Here is a 20,505-nt window from a genome sequence, read left to right on the forward strand (position 1 = left end):
AGGCCCATAAGGGAATGAACTTTTTTATAACCGAGAATGTTTCCTACATTTCTCATGTAGCATTGGAAATTAGCATACCCCACATATATGTGCACATGTTCTTGATTGTTATCATTGTTTGTATTGCATAAGATACATATAAATCACAGCCATTGGAACCCCCCCAAATTCTTAAAAAAATTGCATTAAATATGACAAACCTAATATATTGATAGTTATTGGCACCCAATTCCCTTACTTATGAATTCCTCCAGCAGCATTAGTGATATTATACTTTAGTGCCTCAAATGTTCAACGAATTTCATCTCTCCCAATTGGACTTCGGATACTCTAATGTTACATAAAATCCGGCAACGGTCAAATTAATGGTGTGGAACTACCACAAAGGAACAAGTACGCACTTGTGAAAAAATGGTTATGCGGATTCATTATCTTAATTGAATTTCGGGTTGTAACACCTTTTTTTTTTTTTTCTTGTCAAGTTCGGTTTTATATAGGGCCCCACCCTTTTTATTAACTTTAACTTCAAAGAATAATTACAGGAGTGCAACTTAAGAACTGAACCTATTCGATATCTTTGAGCCGGTTTGGAACAAGTTGTGGTATGGCTCTGGGTTAAGAAAATTTAAAATTGATCAATTCGGTTCGATTCTCAATTCAAGACTTGTGTAGAATTCAAGAAAATTGAGAATCGAACCCTTACAAAATAAATAGATATTAATTTGTTATGGGTTGGAGCATGAAGGTAGGGGATGATTGACTATATTTTTTAAGGTTGAGATCCATTGACTCCAAAGAATGACTCATGAAAATATCACATGATCTCAACCCTTTAAATACAAAATCCAATAGTTGAGATTTATGAGTATCTTGATAACAGAAATCTCAGAGATACTTATCCCAAGGATAAATCTCAAACAAAGGGAGCAAACACTTCTCTAGTTTTACTGTTTAGTCAACGTGTATACCAATGGGTCCAAAAAGTATTTCACAATTTATTGTAAAGTTGGCATTGTTTCAATAGTAATTTTATTGTATAAATATGAAGAGATGGTGAAGGAGATACAACTTCTGAGCTTAAAATTTATTCGGTGTTCATTGGCGTTTCTCTAGAGGGAAGATTATATATTGCGCTGAAAACGACGGCCATATCTTAGAATTCGTTGGACAACCGGTCCGTGTTCAATATTGTTGTTGGAGCATAGAACATCCCCCAACTATAAGGTTAAATGCATGTCATTATGGCTATGGCACAATAAAACTACAATACCATCATCAACTTCACCCTCCAAAGTCACCAAAACAAAAACATGAAGACATTTCCTGAACTTTGTCTTGCAATCGTCCTCCTCTTTTCTTTACTCTTCTTCTTCACTAAATGGTACTCAGAACACAAGAACAAGGTCTTAGTACGTTGGCCCATTGTGGATATCATCCCATCACTCTTCCTAAACGTGCACCGTTTTCATGATTGGTGCGTCGAACTTTCTAATGAGGTGGGAACCACAATAGTGGCAAGGGGACCGATAATCGGACGTTTGGATATCGTCTTCACAACCGATCCCCGTAACGTTGAGCACATTCTCAAAACAAACTTCCCTAACTTCCCCAAAGGACGGGAGTATTTCGAGGCCTTCGACATACTAGGCAAAGGGATCCTCAATGTTGATTTTGATCATTGGCATGCACAAAGGAGGCTAGCAAACACTATGTTTGCATCAAAGCAGTTTCGAAGTTACATAGCTAAGGTGAGCCAAAATGTGGTGGAGGATTCACTCGTTCCTTTGTTGGCTCATGTTGCTAGACAATCATCTGTTGTTGATTTGGAAGATGTGTTCTTGAGGTTTGCTTTCGATAATATTTTTACTGTTTTATTTGGGTGGAATCCTAATAATCTTTCTATAAACTTTCCTAATAACGAACTTGCCCAAGCCATTGACGACGCAACGGAAGCCATATTTTATAGGCATGTAGTTCCTAAAGCGTGGTGGAAATTGTGCCGTTGTTTGGTAATTGGGACAGAGAAGAAATTGGAAAAGGCGAAGAAAACTATAGATCGATATATGTCGCAATTCATATCCTCAAAGAGAGAAGATATGCTTAAAGGAGTGGAAGAAACTGATCTAATAACAGCGTACTTGAATTCAGAAGAAATTTTAAGGAATGATTTGATACCCAAGGGTGAAAAGTTCCTTATAGACACAATGTTGAGCTTCCTTTTTGCAGGCCGAGATTCAACGGGTTCAAGTCTTTCTTGGTTCTTTTGGGTGATAGCGAAGTCCCCGCATGTGGAGGCAAAGATCTTAGAAGAACTTAGCATTATATTCCTGAAGAACACGAAATGTGAAGATGGTCTTGGAGCAGAAAGGCCATTTTTTTTCAATTTAGAAGATATAAAAGGTTTGGTGTATTTGCACGCGGCATTGTATGAATCTTTTAGGTTATACTCACCACTTACTCTGAACCATAGAGGCGTTAAAGAAAAAGATATACTTCCCAATGGAACCGTCGTCAAACCTGGGACGAAGATCATATTCTCATTGTATGCTATGGGAAGGATGGCATCGGTATGGGGGAAAGATTGCTTAGAATTCAAGCCAGAGAGATGGATAGACGAGAATGGAAAGATAAGGCATGAACTCATGTCAAATTTCTTCGCATTCAATGTTGGGCCAAGAATCTGCATAGGTAAGGATATGGCTTTTACTCAAATGAAGTTTGTGGCTGCGGCCGTGCTCTTTAATTTCCATGTTGAATTGGTGGAGGGTCACGATGTCTATCCAAAACCATCATTTGTCCTCCATATGAAGAATGGGTTAATGGTGAGGATAAAAGAGCGCAATTATTAGAAAATATTTTTTATATATAATAAGTTATATGCATTATAATAATATTGTGTTTAAATATTCACATTATAACTTTTGGTACCTACCCTAGCACATAGTTATGCCCTTGTGTGCGTGCCATTTCTAATAAAATTATTGAGTAATGCTGGGGTGACGTTGAAATTTATTGCTATTCTCACATTTCTGACTTGGAGTTGCGCACATAACTGTAGAAGCTTTTTTACTCATATCTCGAGGAAACACGTCTATGGTTATCACATCAACACAGTGAGCATCACTGTGAAAAACAAAGTGCCCCAGGATTTTCCAAAATTAAATGATCACAAATCAAGTTCTATGCCAGATTTTTGACACACTATCAAACTTCCTAATCTTATGCTGTAAATTTAAATAAGAACACATTTTGTAAATTGGTGATGTCCTCAATACACTTGGACTCCCTGCAATACATATGGGTTCATGTAAATAGTTGATTCGGGATTATGTGAAATCCACAGTTTTAATTATCTGAGAAGTATATATTTTTTTTCTTCATCAACAAGGTGGAAGCGGAATTCAAACTAGTTATCTGATTCATTAAACTTTACATGGACCAGATAAAGCCCAATCAGAATACTTTTTTTAAAGAGCCCAACTCTAAATGTATAAACAAAAACGAGAGAGAGAGAGAGGGGGGTCAATTTGGGAAAAGCCAGTCAAGGAAATGGGTCAACCGAGGTAAACATAGATATTAAAAATCGTTAAACAGAACCAATAACGAGTTAAAGAAGCCCAATCAAAACTGGCTAAGAAAATGCCCAAAGCGATCAATCAACACTAAAACAGAACCCAAGGAAGTTCTCGACAGTGAGTCAACTCAGTTAAGCTCAACCTGGTCGAATAGGGTCAAACTAGTGGGAACGGATCCTTTGTAGTCCATTTTTTACGTAGCTCTTGTACTACAGACCACAATAAATTAAATTGAATAAAAATAACAACGCAGTTGACACTCCTCTTGCGATTTAACAAAAAAAAAATCTCTTTTTTGTTCAGATCAAGGGGGGTTTAAAATGGACGGTCATTGAAGACCTAAATTTAATCACATTGATTGATGGATCTTACGCATAAAAGCATAGCGATGGCTAAGATCCATCACAAAAATTAAGCCTAGCGACTGCTCATACACATCTCATAACACCCGACTAAAGCGAATAATAACGATTGAAATTAATGACGGATTCGGGCATTCGTTTTTGGCTCAATAAGTAAGGTCCTTCCCAATACAGTTTGGTAGTGTAACTAACTAATACTTATCTTTGGAAAAATCTAAGTAGGCTTCCCGAGATTTACACATCGTTCCACCCAATATGATTAAAATTTGATTTTATCTGATTATGAAAAGAAATTCATACAAAAATAAAAACTATTAATTGATGGAGGGGACATCAGCTTACTTGACTTCAGAAGAAATTTTAAGGACTGATTTGCTACCCAAGGGTGAAAAGTTCCTTATAGACACAATGTTGAGCTTCCTTTTCGTGGGTCGAGATTCAATGGGTTCAAGTCTTTCTTGGTTCTTTTGGGTGATTGCAAAGTCCCCGGATGTGGAGGCGAAGATAATGGAAGAACTCAGCATTGTATTCTCAAACAACATGAAAGGTGAGGATGGTTTCGAAGCTAAAAGGCCAGTTTTTTTCGATTTAGAAGATATAAAAGGCTTGGTGTATTTGCACACGGCATTGTATGAATCGTTAAGGCTATACCCACCACTTAGTCTGGACCGTAGAGACATTAAAGAAAAAGATGTATTTCCCGATGCAACCGTCGTGAAGCCAGGGACGAAGATCATATTTTCATTGTACCCAATGGGAAGGATGGAATGTATATGGGGGAAAGATTGCGTGGAATTCAAGCCAGAGAGATGGATCCACCAAAATGGGAAGATAAGGTACGATCTCATGTCAAATTTCTTCACATTCAATGTTGGGCCAAGCATCTGCATCGATAAGGATATGGCTTTTACTCTGATGAAGTTTGTGGCTGCCGACATGCTCTTTAATTTCCATGTTGAATTGGTGGAGGGTCACGTCGTCAATCCAAAACCATCATTCTTCCTCCATTTGAAGAATGGTTTAATGCTGAGGATAAAAGAGCGGATTTCGTAGAAAATATTTGCTAGAGATATAAGTTAGATGCAGTATAATTATAATAATGTGCATGAGATGCACTCATTCTTCTACAACGTCAAACATTCTACACTAGCTACCTTTGCACCTGTATGATGTTGATGTTGTGTCCATAGAAGCTTTGGTATAATTGAATTATCTTGTGAACTATGTTGTATTTAATTTTCCTCTTTCATCCTCTGAACCTTATACCAAAGATTGGTTGGGCGCCATTTGGTTTAGATTCAAGAAACAGATACTCTCCTCTAGACAAATTGTAGAATTAAAAACGAAAAAATTAAAATCATTTTTAAAAGGTCAAGAAACGGATACTTCGATCCTTCGACGTTTAAAAAGGTCAAGGCTCTATTCTGAAACATTGTCAGAACCATTTAAAAGGTTGAAGTGTCAAGCCTCGACCTTTTTCAAGGTCAAAATGCCGAGCCTAGGCAATTTCGATTTTTTGTTTTTTCATGATTGACACTGAATATATATGTCTTTCCGAAATACCCAAAACACATGTATAATTATAAAATGGCAAAACAAAAACTCGGAGCAAACATCACTATTTTTCAAATTATGAGAACATCATTCTCCATTTGTGATTTACTGTCACAAATTGTCAGAATGAATCGTAATTGTCGTTGACAACCTTAGGTATAAAAGATGTGAGAAAAGGGTATTTTGGGTATGTTAATTTTTTTTTATATAAGGTGAAATGAAGTTCTAGGACTGTTCAGAAAGAAAGATGTGCTAACTAGACTATTAAGTTATGGTCCAAAAGTTAGGGACTATTTAGCTACAAGTCTTTTCATCCAGCTCCATTAAGTAATTTTTCTTTTTATTTTATTTCTCAAAATGATGAATTTGTCATCTTTAAAATCAATCATCTTCAATCTTAAGATTCAATTTGCTTCAACCTTTGTAGAGGTGATTTTTGTGATTACCTCGAGATCCACAAGCACCTTGTGGGTATATCTTCAATTCCTAGGAGTTCCCCCTTCTACATGTTCCACGGAGCCTCCAATGCCAAAGTTAGACCTTATAATAAGAATATAGAGGGTTTAAGAACAAGAATTTTAAATTTTTCATTAGCATGTGGTTGAGCTTTTATAGAGAATAGGATAGAAACCTCTTTTAGACATTTCTTATTCCATCTTATCCTCCTTAAATAACCTTTTTACATTAGAAATTTATCATTTTTGAGTAATTTCTTACTTGATAACCTTCTAATGACGAAATCATTTCAAATCATGTTCAAGAGAAGATTCCACCGACCTTATGCTTTATGATACCCATCCTATGAACATTGCTCAACCCCGACCTATGCCTTGTACCCGAACTATAAGCTTGGCTCAACCTGACCTTATACCTGATCTTGTGCCTTATGCTCGAGCTTTAATATCGGAACTATGTGCATCCTTATAGGACATATGTCACCATCCTAGGTTCTTGTAGATTTGTCCCTCCACAATCTTCAAGCCTGAAGACTAAATATAAAGATTTAAGAATAAGAAAATGATGGATTTTTTGTCGACAAATCAAGGTCTTAATGGAAATGTTAAGCTGAAAAATATCATTGATTTTCTTTAAAGCTCCAATATCTTCAAGCTTTTGAACCACCGTGGTAAAATTTCTTCTAATCAATTGAACCCTATCTATAAACAATAGTTTCCAATCTCGTCTATCCATCATTTTCAATTTCATCATAACTAAGGGTTAGAAAATAAATAAAAAATAAAAATAAAAAACCAAGAATTCATTTATTTTCTATTTCTCAAAATTCCCATACAATGTTGATGTTCGAGAGATTTTTTACTCGAAGAATTTTTGTCATAGGACTCACAAAGTCTCTTGTGCGTGCCACGTCAAGCCTAGCAATGGTAGTTTTGTAAATTAGGGATGCATTCAATACATATGGGTTCCTATGATTGGTAGATCCTAGATTTTGTGAGCACTCAAAGCAAAACTTTTGTGAGCAAAATATTTTTCCATGAGATTTGAAGAATAAAGTAGATTGAATATTAAGGTTGAAGATGATTTATTTTTAAGAAGAAAAAAAAAAAGAAATCAAGGGCTTTTGTAATTGGGTGAAGATGAGGGTATAGAATCATTTTCTGTTAGTAGGATTAATTGTAGGAAACATTCTCCAAATGGTGGCTTTATTTGGACACACCAAAATGTCTCATTGTACCCACTTACTCACGATACCCACCTAAAAGTAAAAAATAACTAATTGTACAAATCTAATTATTTTATTTTCACATCTAATACTCATTACATCTACCAATAGGTTTCAAACGATTTCTTCTTCTTCTTCTTCTTCTTCTTCTTCTTCTTCTTCTTCTCTCTCTCTCTCTCTCTTTCTCTCTCATTTCTTCCTCTTCTTTCAATCTAGAAAGATATCAATGATGGCTTTAAGCTTTGATCTTACTAGTTTTTGTTACCCTAAGACCTCCAATCAAGTTGAAATCATTTCAAAAAGAAAGTTTTGTTTGGTAGGTATGTACCGAATTTATTTTGTAATATTCAATAGGTACCCTACTGAATCGATTTTGTAATGTTCGATAGACAGTTTTGTTTGATAGGAACTTACCAAATATTATTTGATAATATTCGGTAAGTACCTTCCAAATTTATTAAAACCAATTCAATCTAATCCTACTGAATAAAATTTAGCAAAAATCCTCTAAATTCTTCAATTTAAAATCACCATTTTGAAGTTTTTATATAATAGTGATTTTTCAATCTTTCTTGATTATTAAATGAAAAAAATAAAATATATATATGGGTCTCGTTCAGCAACAAACATTTTGGGAAAACATTTTTCAAAACATGGGTTAGAGGTTTTGTAATGGGCTGATTTTTGGTGAGGATGATCTTTACGGTGAGGAGATCATCCTCACCAAAAATCAGCCCATTCCAAAACTTCTAGCCCCAATTTACAAGTTGAAAAATCATGGACCGTCCATTTTTTTAAAATCATTTTTTATGGGGTTAGAAGTTTTGGAATGGGCTGATTTTTTGTGATGATGATCTCCTCACCGTAGAGATCATCCTCACCAAAAATCAGCCCATTCCAAAACCTCTAACCCATGTTTTGAAAAATGTTTTGCCAAAATGTTTGTTGCTGAACATTTCCCTCTATATATATATGGGAAATGTTCAGCAACAAACATTTTGGTAAAACATTTTTCAAAACATGGGTTAGAGGTTTTGGAATGGGCTGATTTTTGGTGAGGATGATCTCCTCACAAAAAATCAGCCCATTCCAAAACCTCTAACCCATGTTTTGAAAAATGTTTTGCCAAAATATTTGTTGTTGAACATGATCCTATATACATATACACATTCTCCTTGATTCAACCACTCACATAACTCTAAACAACAAGATTATGAAGAGAGAACTGATTTTTTTGTTAGGTGAGTTGTGACGAGTGCTAGGTAATCTCAAAAGGGTAAAAATATAAGTTTCTTTCTTTTTTCTACATTTGTCACCTCAAGTCGGTATGGTCAATCATTTCAGTGTGGGCTAATAGAGCCACCCTCCGACAAATCGCACAGGTACAACTAAAACATATGAATGAAGGCACTAAATTTCATGGCTGGTGTGATGGGCATGCGTCGCATCAACCTCAAATACCCAAAAAAAAAAAATAATAATAATAATAATAAATGATCATTTATTTGGAAAACAATTCCACCAGTTTAGTTGTCTCATTTATTTTTTTTTAGCATGATTTCCCAGTTGATAGAGGACCAGACCGTAATTGGGTTTAATCCAACCCGTGTTCCAGCCATATCCGACAGGACTAGTCCATCAGTACATGCACAGCCCACACCACACATGTACCATTTTAAATCAAGAAGCGGCTCCGAGCCCACTCTAATTGCTGCGTCTCATTTTCTTCACATAAAATGAAGACTCTTCATTGAGGCCCAACTACTTAACTCTTCATTGAGGCCCAACTACTTAGGTAGAAAATTAAGGCATTTTTGCAAAAAAAACTAGTGTTGTGATTTTAGCACACCATATGTTATGATTAAATATCACAACAAGGTATGTGGTATTGTCATTCTCCGTCAGGAGTGATTTTTTTTTTTCTCACAGCACCACACCCATTTGACATGTGGTTAAAACATAGATAATTTCTCTCTTACCCCTAATAAAAAATGAAAAATTCCTTATTGCATCACCTTATGGCATTCAAAAACATGATCTGATGCCATGGGGTTCTAGTAGACGAAATGCTATGAATTTAAAAAAAAAAAATTCACCATTGAATTTTTATTTTAAAAATTTTATGCTCCGTAGCTCATTTGAAATGCATCATCATTATCATTATCAAAGCTTTAACCCAAACATGAAAATCTATGCTCTAGAACCTATCACATTTTATTGAAAATAATGGTAAGATATAACTATAATGAGAAAATATTAATATTTTATGATGATTAAGTACAATGTTGGAAGAATAGCTACAGTACATAGAACCAGTTGTCCATATAAGTGGTAGGTCTATTAAAGTTGCAAAAAGAGCCTAAAAAATTCAGAGGTGTGATAAAATAACGGGAAAATTACTTAAAGGAACCGGGGGAGGATTTCTTTCTAATTAATACCTAAGTCCATTTAATATAACTTTTATTTTTAATAATCAGTCCATGAACCTCACTCAAGACATTTCTCATAATTGAAATGTCGTAACTGTCCTAACCATTTAAACTCACTATTTTAGTTAAAAAATAAATAAAAAAATTTGCAGTATCCCAGTTGAGTTTCGGAGACTTCATTTCAATGAAAATGATTTGAGAATGAAGAAGAAATCATTTTCAAGGGGGTTTTCAAGTATTTTGAAGATGTATGTAAAACAAATTGAGGTTTTTTCATTTATTTTACTTTGTTTTTAGATGAAAATCGATCAAGGATGGTTATTTTAGTTTGAAATCATCTACAAAAGTCGTTGTGTCAAGTTTTTAGTCGATCTTTCTATGTATTTTAGTTGAAAAAATTCAACAAAAAAATACGATGGGTTTTATTAACGTCGAGCCCATCACTTTTTACTTTTGAGTTCAACATTACTCAACAATACAAATTGGTGAGTTTGACAATAAATAAAACTGGTGAGGTCACCAACAATAATAATTAAAAAAAAGTGGTGAGCTCAACATCTTTTTTCATTGTTTGTTATTAATTGTCCAAATAAATGTAAAAAAAAATACATCTAAATGTTAAAAATTAGAAGTATATTGTTTTCATTCGTCATTTACGATAAAAAAAAAAAATGGATGGAGATGATTGGAATCACCGTTGGAAAACCTAAGTATATGAAGAAGATGAAAATGGTAGTTTGAATATTTCAAAAATATTATAACCTAAGATGAGGTTGAGGGACTACTAAGAAAGAAAAAAAAAAAAGTTTTACTGAATTTACTGTTTAGAAATCACCCAAAACTTAGGGATTATTTTAAAAATATCCCTCCACCAAGGTCCTTAAAGCTTTAAGTAATTTTCTCATTGTACCCAACGGGAAGGATGGGAAAGATTGCTCAGAATTCAAGCAGAGAGATGTATCCACTAGAATGGGAAGAAAAGGTACGAACTCATGTCAAATTTCTTCACATTCAATGTTGGGCCAAGCATCTGCATCGATAAGGATATGGCTTTTACTCCGTTGAAGTTTGTGGCTGGGGAGATGCTCTTTAATTTCCATATTGAGTTGGTGGCGGGTCATGACGTCTATCCAAAACCATCATTTGTCCTCCATAAAAAAGAATGGGTTGATGGTGAGGATAAAAGAGCGGATTTTCTCAGAAAATATTTGATAGAGATTAGTTAGATGCATTATAATAATGTGTATGAGATAAACTCATTATTTTACAATCCCTATCACATGGTTATGTTGTTGTGTGCTCATCAATCCTAGTAAAATTAAGTGGCCACAAAGCAACTTCCAATCCTGCCTGATTTTCGACACACTTCTTATGTTGTAAACTAAACTAGAGGTTTTTGGCTCATAGAAAGGTCATTCCGAGATTTCTAAGAATCCCAAATCACTAAATATCACACGAAACCTAATAAGGGTAACTTTGTAAATTGGATATGTCCTCCATGCACGTTCATGTGGTTGGTCGATCTGGGATTGTATATGAAATCTTGGATTGACTTTTCTATGAGTAAAAAATTATTCTTGAAGAACAATATGGAAAACCCGGGTCAAACAAGAAGTCAAAGAGGCTCAAACTAGTGACATGATTCAAAAAACTTTACACGGGCAAGATAAAGACTAATAAGAACCAAAGCCGGTCTCGACAGTGAGTCAATCCAATCAACTCAGTTCAGCTCAACCTGGTCAAATAGGATCAGATTGGTTGGGTCATAGGTTCATGAACTTGGGCTTGGTCCAATTGGTTGGGCTTATCTTCCCCTTGGTCCAATCTAATGGACCAAAGCTTGGTTGCTCCATCTTGATCCATTGACCAGAGCCAAATCTGTCCCATGGACTCGGAAGTGGAAGTTGATTTTTTTTTAAGGGGCCATAATCATCAAATTAATGGAGGATGAGACGAATTCGATCGCTCTAAGCCATCGAATTTGGGGAACATAAAGTATTTCAACAGCCCTAGGCCATCGAAATTCAATTACTTAAATTTGTGAGTCTTGGCCGTCGAATATTTCTGTCAAATTTTCTAGTTTTCACATAGTGTCTTAAACCCATAATACTTAAAATAGATGGTGGCTTCATTGATTGAACCATCACCATGGGTAATCGGTGATGACAAGAGATTCGAGTAGTTAGACCGACGACAATGAAAAGTGGTTAGATTTCTTCATATTTTTATGAAAATTAGGGGTGGCAATCTTAACACGATCTGTGAACACAACTTGAAAATGATACAGAACTAGTGGGTTTGGGTCATAATTGTATCAACCCGTCTAACACGATTATTCTATGGGTTGATCAGTTTGGGTTAAGAACGTCAACCTACACAACATGAAAAAATTCCATATTCGACGGCCAAAGGAATTTGAATTTTATGAAATTCGACGGATGGAGGTGTTGAATTTTTCATTGTCGATGTTTTTTTCTTGATGGGCCAAAACCATCAAATTAATGAAGGATGGAAGAAATTCAACAACTCTAAGCTGCCGAATTTGGGGAGATCAAAATTTTCAACGGCCATGGCCATCGAAATTTAGTTTCTAAAATTTATTGATCTTGACCCATTAAAATTTCCAATTTTCACATAGTATCATTTTGACGCGATTAGTTACTTTGTCATTAACGTGTCGTTTTAAATCATGAAACATAGGTGGTATCTCAAATATCAATAATTATTTAATGAATTTTTAAATTATCTATTTTTTGCTAGAATTTCGTAAAACTTGTTCTTAATACAATTTTTCTCCAAATTTTATAAAATATAGAGGGTAGTTTAAGATATTTTTCAAATAATTAATAATTTTGGAATGTGAAAAATAATTTCCTTACTAAGTTATATATATATATATATATATATATATATATTATGTGTGTGTGTGTGCGCGCGCACTATGTGAAAATTGTAAAAATTGACAAAAAAATTTTGTTGGGCATGGCCCAACGAATTTTTGAAGTCCAAATTCCGCAATCATGACCCCATGAATTTCGAGTTTTTTAACTTCCATAAACACATTAAGTACGAATTTTTCCTCTCTCTCGATTGTGAGAAGCCCTCCCTCTAGATTGATCTCTTTCTGTCTCTCTTCTTCTCAATATAATCTCTTGCTCTCTATTTAATCACTCGATATATATTTTCATCTCGAAGTGATCTAGATGATGGATTGAAGTAGAAGCCATTAACCTAAGCATTGAAGTCACTCAAAATTTCTCAGGTTGGTGGATCCATTATGTTGTTCAAGTTGTTGAAGATGAGATCTAAGGTTTTTTATTCCACAAGCTCTTTGATCTTAGAGCTAAGTCGAAGCTAGATCTATTGAACCAGTTGAAGGAGTTGAAAGCCCCCACAAGCTCTACTTCGTGTCGCAAAGGTCACTGATAGAGCCCCCAACAAGCTTTCCAAGATGTATAAATCTTTCTCTCTCTCTCTCTCTCTCTCTCACACACACACACACACACACACACACACACACACACACACACACACACATTTTCACTTTAGATCTCATTAATTAAATCATTGGATTTGTTATTTAATTGCTAGTAAGTACATCGATTGATCTTTTTTGTTTGTTTTTTTATTTTTATTTTTATTTTTATTTTTATTTTTATTTTTTGATTTTTTGATTTTTTTTTAATTCTTATGGATGTAGTAAGGTGGTGAGGTCGTCAATTGCTCAGTTTACTTGGTTGGGACATATTTTCTTCAATTTTGCAAATCAATTGCAGTAACAAGAAGAAATCCAAGGGAAATTGCAGGTCATCTTGGTCCCTCAATTATGTATTATTTATTATAAAATATTATTGCTTATCTAGGTTTTGGTTTTAAGTTCTTAAACAATATTCTTTATTGCTTAAAAATTATTGGTGAGAAATTGGTAATCATACCTAGGGGTGTCAATGGATAGGTGAAAATTCGAATCCGTTTCAAATTCGAATTCAAAAAATCAGATATTATCCGAAAATTTTGAATATTGGATTCGAATTCGGATAGTTTTTTATATAAATAATAATATATATTATTTGATTTGATTTATTTATTATATAAATAATATAATATATAATAAGTTTTTTTTTAATAATAAAAAATCAGTTGGATAAGGAAAAATTATGTTTTTTTTTATATACAAATTATTCGAAATCCAATCAGATATTATTCGATATCCAATAGGATAATCGGATTTGAATTTGGATAAAGTTTTGAAACATTTGTCAGATTCGGATTCGGATTCAGATATCAGATAAAAATTTCGGATTCGAATTCGGATATTGTTGTATCTGAACAGATAAGCATCTGTTGACGACCCTATTTATACCCCTGACACCCTTTATTGTATGGTTGTCCAACCTCAAAATTTGCATATATTTCAGTTATATCTTTTTTAGTTCTTATCTCCAAGTTTAATTATCTTCTTATAGTCAATGTAAGGGTTTCAAGGGTCCTTGACATTAGAACATCCAAATAGCTTTGTTAGGCAGTACAATTGTTCTTAGTGTTGACTTGGTAAGTGTTAAAATCCCTTGCTATCTTAAATTAAGTCATACGGTTGTTATATGCCTCAACTATCAATTTATCCTAATAGCAATTTGAATAGTATAAGGTCCTAGCAGTAGACACTATTTTATCTAATAACAATTTAGATGCAATTGTTTAATCTAATTTAGTTAGCTCAAACATAATTTGATTGAAGATATTTAAAATCATTAGAAAGACTCAATCTTTCGAATAACAAAAAAATTATGGAAACGAAAGTTCTCTGTTAATATCTACTAATATCTGGAACATTTGATGCAAATTGATAAGGGTATTAAGAGATCTAAGCTATTCATAAGGTAAAAAATTTTAATTCTACCAATGAAAAAATTAAACCTTTTACATTGCCGATCCCAAGCTCGAATAGGGGGGGGGGGGGGGATATGATGATCCAACAACTTCTTCCCACTCTCAGGTGAGATTTTTAAAACCTGTGTTTTAAATTATAAGTTTTAATGCTTTTCTTATTTTATTGTCTTTGAAATTATTATTTCCCTAGAGTAAGAATGTTTTGAAACATTTTGAATGTTCGAAAGGTTTTAATGTTTCAAGCGATTGAAAAAATGAAATAAGATGAAATTTTTTCGAACCTTGAGTGTGACTACTGAGTTTGTTTTCTAAGAGTACTAGAACCACCTTTGTTTAAATATTTGTATTACATTTTTTTTTGTCATAGCTTATAGATTAATATTGGTCATGCATATAACGACATAGTTTATATTTAGGGAAAATATATATCTTTTTTCTGAAAATAAAATATCATTGTCATATAATCATCTAAGACTTTGCCTGATTACTCATGTACTTCCATTTTATCTGTAGGGCCATATCATGGATAATCTAGTTGTAGTGAATTAGTACATCTTACAACCCTCATCTCAAAATTTTGTGGTTGGCTGAAATGAATTTATTACTCCATTCAATTTGTTTCAGAGAAGATGGCCTTCATGTCCTTTTCATCCACCAATGCCAACCATGCTCTTAGATACACCATTTGCATAAAATATTCACGTAAAACAACATATCTCTTAATATTCTATAAACATCAAAAAACGACTATTAGACATGTATTAACACAATTATAACCGTCTTCTCTAAATCTGTAATTTTTTTTTTCATTTTCTAGTATCAATAATATATATACTAACATAAAAATTGAGTTTTATTGATGTCCGCTTAAAGTGCCATGTAAGCAAAGACGTGATAAATCAAACAAGTCAACTTGACAATAGACATTGGGGTAAGCAACTGCATCCTATTGCCTCTGTTATCATGTTCCACAATTCATAGTGGGAATTATTGTCTGGAAGAAGTCTCCAAGGTAACTATGAAGAATCTTTTGAACCCATCAATTCTTGACTCTTCCCATTCAATTAGTTTTAACCATTATTGTTCATTAACCTAGCAAGATTTATTCAAATTTCATAAATATGATACTCTTATTATTTGTTATTATTTGAATCTCATGCTTATTAATCTTTCTTTATGTTTGTCTTTAAAGAAATCTGAATCTCTTGTTGTTTATGTTGCCTTCTATTGTGCTTAGAGAATTTCAAATCTTCGATTGTTTCGCTTATTATTAATATTGATTTCTATTTGTATTTAATGAACGTCGGATCTCTATTAATCTTTTTATCTACACGTGTTTAGAGAATTAGCTGGATTTATTCTCATGAAGGTCTATTTTCATGTAGGTAACAGAAATCAGGAAGGTTGTTTCTGGTCTACGGAAGTATGGATCAAAGGAGATTCGTTGCCTCACTCAAACTCTCATTGAGTACAAAACTTGTAGCTCTACTAGTAGACTTAGCTTCTATGTGTTACTTTTTATTTGTCTAAGGAGAGTAGGGACCAATTTTTAGTATGATTTACTTATTTTGGTTTCCTCTCATATATCCAGGGGCAGAGCTAGTAAGGAGCTGAGACACTCCTATATTTTCAACTAATTACATGCCCCATTTGTCCCCCAATCCCTCACCTCTCTCCCCATTTGCCCCCACACCCTCACCTCCCTCCAATCATATTTTCCAGCACAAATAATTTTTTCATCATTCAAGTTCTTCAACCATACAACTAACCATAGTTTGCTCCCATTACAAGAAAATCCTGGCTCCGCCCCTCCATATATCTACATGGATTTGTTGTATGTTTCTGTCCTAAATAAGTAGACTTTCTATACTAATGTGCAAGAATATGAAAATTTATAACGATGTGTATATTTCCCTCCCATCTATACGGCTAAGTCAATGAGAGTAATTTAGGGACAATGACCGTAAATACCTATTTTTTGAAAAAATATACCAAAAAGTTCCTTCTAAAAAAACAAGGACTCTTTAATACTCTCTCTCTTTTTTTTTTTAATCAAATATTAATCTAAAGAGAATTTTTGATGCAAAAAATACCGTAACTACCTTTTCAATGATTTTTTAGCTTAAAGAAATGTGTTTATTTGAGAATATTTTAAGTACTACTATTTTTTAAAATTAATGACAAGCCCCTTAATTATGGTAATCTCTTACAGAACAATGAAAAAAAAAATCATTATTTTCTCTTCCCAAAACTAGTAATCTTAACTCACAAAAATGATGACCACTGCAACAAAGATGATGATGGAGATGAGTATGATCATCATCACCATCAAATTGATTTGAGATATATATATATATGTTGGATTTATTAAAATATATAAATAATTTTTTAATAATTAAAACATAATTTTAAAACTCAATTTGAATGTTCATCGAATTGATTCAACTAAAAAATTAGCAAGCCAACATAAATGAGTCAAATAAAATTATATTGAATTTATGATTATCTTTTAATAAATAATTTTTTTCACAGAAATATTAATGACCAAATAAATTGGTCAAGTTTTTTATTTGGCTCAGTATACTTTTAGATCAAACCACTTTGTAAAATTAATAAAAGGATATTTCAAGTATTTTTCTTAAAAGAATCTTCAAAAGATTCGTAATGGGTTAATATTTTATTAAGTGAGACTTAAATGGTCCTTATTTTTTTATTTTTTTATTAGGGGACTATTCAGTATATATTCTCAATAAAAAATCCTTCATAGTGATTGTCCCAAAGAAAAAGAAGTACATAACTTAATGGCACTTCTTGTCTAATATTCTCATAATATTAAGAAAAACCAACCATACCTATATTTATTGAATACCATCATATTCATTGGAAACCATTAATTAATTAGGTTGTACAACAAACATCTTTCCATTTTGTTTTTGAAGGGAAACTTTATAGGATTTTGTTAACATGTTCTGTAGAGCACGTTTAGATGCATTAAATACATCTTGAAAATTACATTTCCTATCAAAATGCCCTCAAAAGATTTTTATTTATTTGAAATGCTTATTTTCAAAGTGCATTTAATGCACCCTGTGATCTCAGGGCACATGTTAACAAAACCCATTTTTAAATAATGATCTTGCTAATGTGTGCCCCAAGGGCATATAGTTCATATGCATTAAATAGTAAATGCAACCGCAGAACTTATTTTACCATCTAAAATGCCCTCATAAAATATTTCCTACCCAAAACATCCTTGACTGCTTATTTTCAAGGTGTTTCACAATGTCAATTTTTTAAATTTAACGGACCAAGAGGTTGAATTGGAGTCAAATTGTTCATTGTCAAATTTTCTTTTTCAACGAGCCGAAATTATCAAATTAATGAATGATGAGAGAAATTCAACAACTTTAAGCTGTCAAATTTGGGAACATTAAGAATTTCGACAGTCCTAAACCGTTAAAATTAAGTTTCTAAAATTCGTGAGCCTTGGCCGACCTATTTTTTCTGTCGAATTTTTCAAGTTTCACGTAGTGTTTTAAATGCATCTTACCATGTGCCTTTAGGGCACACATCAACAAAACCCTTTAAATAATTATAAGATTTTTTTATTTATTATCAAAGTGTTTAGTATTTTTATCGTATTTCCCATTTATTAAAAAAAGGAATAGTTTTAGACCAAAATATACTTAAAAGTAAAAAAAAAAAAAAAATTCTATTGCTTACACCAATTTTTGCTAATGCCACCTCAATTTTTATGTAAATCACTGAAATGTTTGTGGCCTTAGCAAAAGTCGGTGTCGCAATAGAAACTATTGAGGTCTTTGTTTGATGTGACAACACCACTGAACGCAAAATCCTTTTGTCTTTAGTATTAGACAGAACTATTCAACCAGCGTCTTTTATTTATGACGAAAAGAGAGACGAATTCAATTTGTTAATATTTTATAGCAATAGCATTGATCTTGTAATTCGACCACTGGCTAATACACCTTGTCTTCATATATCATAATGAGAGAAGATGGAGTGGACAGTGACATTTGAATTCCACAAAAGAGTCGTGATAATCGAACTTACCACGTGGCGTCTGCACCCTTGACGTGACATATTTGAAAACTGTAGATTTATATTTATTGGAATATATGATTCTCTCGGTATACACATCTTTTTCTAATTATGGGAAAATACAATTGTGTATCCTAAGACATGAATTTACAATTTTCGAGTGTATCACGTCATGAGCGTCGATTGAATATGTCACTTAGATAAGTCAAATTATCATGATTGTTTCACAAATGTATTCACTTTGATATTTAAATTTTGAATAATGATAAATGCATGCTATTTTAGTACTCGAATAAACATATGACCGTCGTGATAAGAATACAAAATCACACATCTTTTTCTTATATATATATAAAAAAAAAACATTTATGACTTTGTCCCATTGTCAAATCAGTCGTAAACCTATCCGTGTACCAAAATCACATGTATTCATCACGACTCTTAAACTTTATACGATCAATGTCAATTTCGTTAAAAATCAATAAATTACCTTCCCCCACAAAATATATACTTCACATTATTTAAATATTTTTTTAATTTTAAAAATAAGTTTTTTTTAATATCATTCTTTAAAATTCTTTAAATTACAAAATAGTCAAATAATTCATCTGCATTTGCACATGCCGCTCGATAGTTATTAATTAAGTGGTGAGACATTTATATGAAAGCACAGAATCATAATCGAGATTCACCAGATCATGTTTCCCTCTACGTGCCTGGTAATTAGTAATAAATGCGTTAACTCTCCCTACCAGTGAACAACCGCATCTTTAAAGCCTCCCAAACTGAGATTTAGTGAGGTCGAGATTCATGGGTCCCCCCATGGAGGGACTCCTATTAAAATCATATCATAATTTATTTATTTATCTAAAATAAATAAATAATTATTTAAAAAAATCCCCGGATCTAATTACTATAAGTCACAATTGATGGTAAATTAATTTGTACACACTACAAAATTTTCTTTTTTTTAACATAAGACATCACTCACCCCTTTTAGAACGGGCTAACAGCCCTTTTAAAATGGGCTAGTGCCTACAAAGATTTCCCAATTACATATAATAGAATAAGTCAAGAGAGTCCAACTTTGAAGCTGCCTGACTGCTTCAAAATTTTGGAGGAACCCCCCTTGTAACGTGACACATAATTTTTTGTGTTTATTTCACACTCCTACTTTTTCGTTTATATATAGGATACCTCCTTGGAGACACCACGTCAAGTAAAGGAGAAGGCTCTACCAAAATTTTAAGGCGAGATGCTTCAAAGTTTTTTTCAAGTCGAGAGGCCAACTCAGTGTCAAATACACAAACAAAGTGAGCTAACCCGTATCTAATTTTACCGTTGAGCCAACACGTACACCGATGGGTCCAAAAAGCATTTCACAATTTATTGTAAAGTTGGCATTGTTGCAATAGTATTTTTATTGTGTAAATATGAAGAGACTGTGAAGGAGATACAACTTCTGAGCTAAAAATATGTTCGTTTCATTTGAGTTTCTCTAGAGGGAAACAAATGGAGCTACAGATTACTTGACTCACCTAGGTGCATATGGGAATGAATTTTTTTTTTATCAAGGATGTTTCCTGAATTTCTCGTGTAGCATCAGAAATTAGCATTCCCCACATATATGTGCACATCTTCTTGACTGTTAAAATACAAAATCCACTGGTAGCAATTTATCTTTGGGATAACAATCATTGTTTGTATTGCATAAGATATGTATAAATCACAACCATTAGAAACCCCCAAATTCTTAAAAAAATTGCATTAAATATGACAAACCTAATATATTGATAGTTATTGGCACCAAATTGCCTTACATCTGAATTCCTCTAGAAGCATTAATGATATTATACAATGAATTTCATCTCTCTCAATTGGACTTCGATACTCTAACGTTAAATCAAATCTGGCAATGGTCAAATTAATGGTGTGGAACTATCACAAAGGAA

The 20,505-nt window shown here is 33.1% G+C and overlaps 2 pseudogenes; both read left to right on the plus strand.

Annotated features, from left to right (window-relative positions):
• The first annotated feature begins 1,310 nt into the window (after nucleotides 1-1,310).
• On the plus strand, nucleotides 1,311-2,849 carry LOC147404005 (alkane hydroxylase MAH1 pseudogene; annotated as a pseudogene).
• A 1,409-nt stretch (nucleotides 2,850-4,258) lies between these two features.
• On the plus strand, nucleotides 4,259-4,990 carry LOC147404006 (cytochrome P450 86B1 pseudogene; annotated as a pseudogene).
• Nucleotides 4,991-20,505: the final 15,515 nt, after the last annotated feature.

Source organism: Akebia trifoliata, chromosome 4 (assembly GCF_017979445.1).
Source record: "Akebia trifoliata isolate Shusen 1 chromosome 4, ASM1797944v1, whole genome shotgun sequence".
Classification (NCBI taxonomy): Eukaryota; Viridiplantae; Streptophyta; class Magnoliopsida; order Ranunculales; family Lardizabalaceae; genus Akebia; species Akebia trifoliata.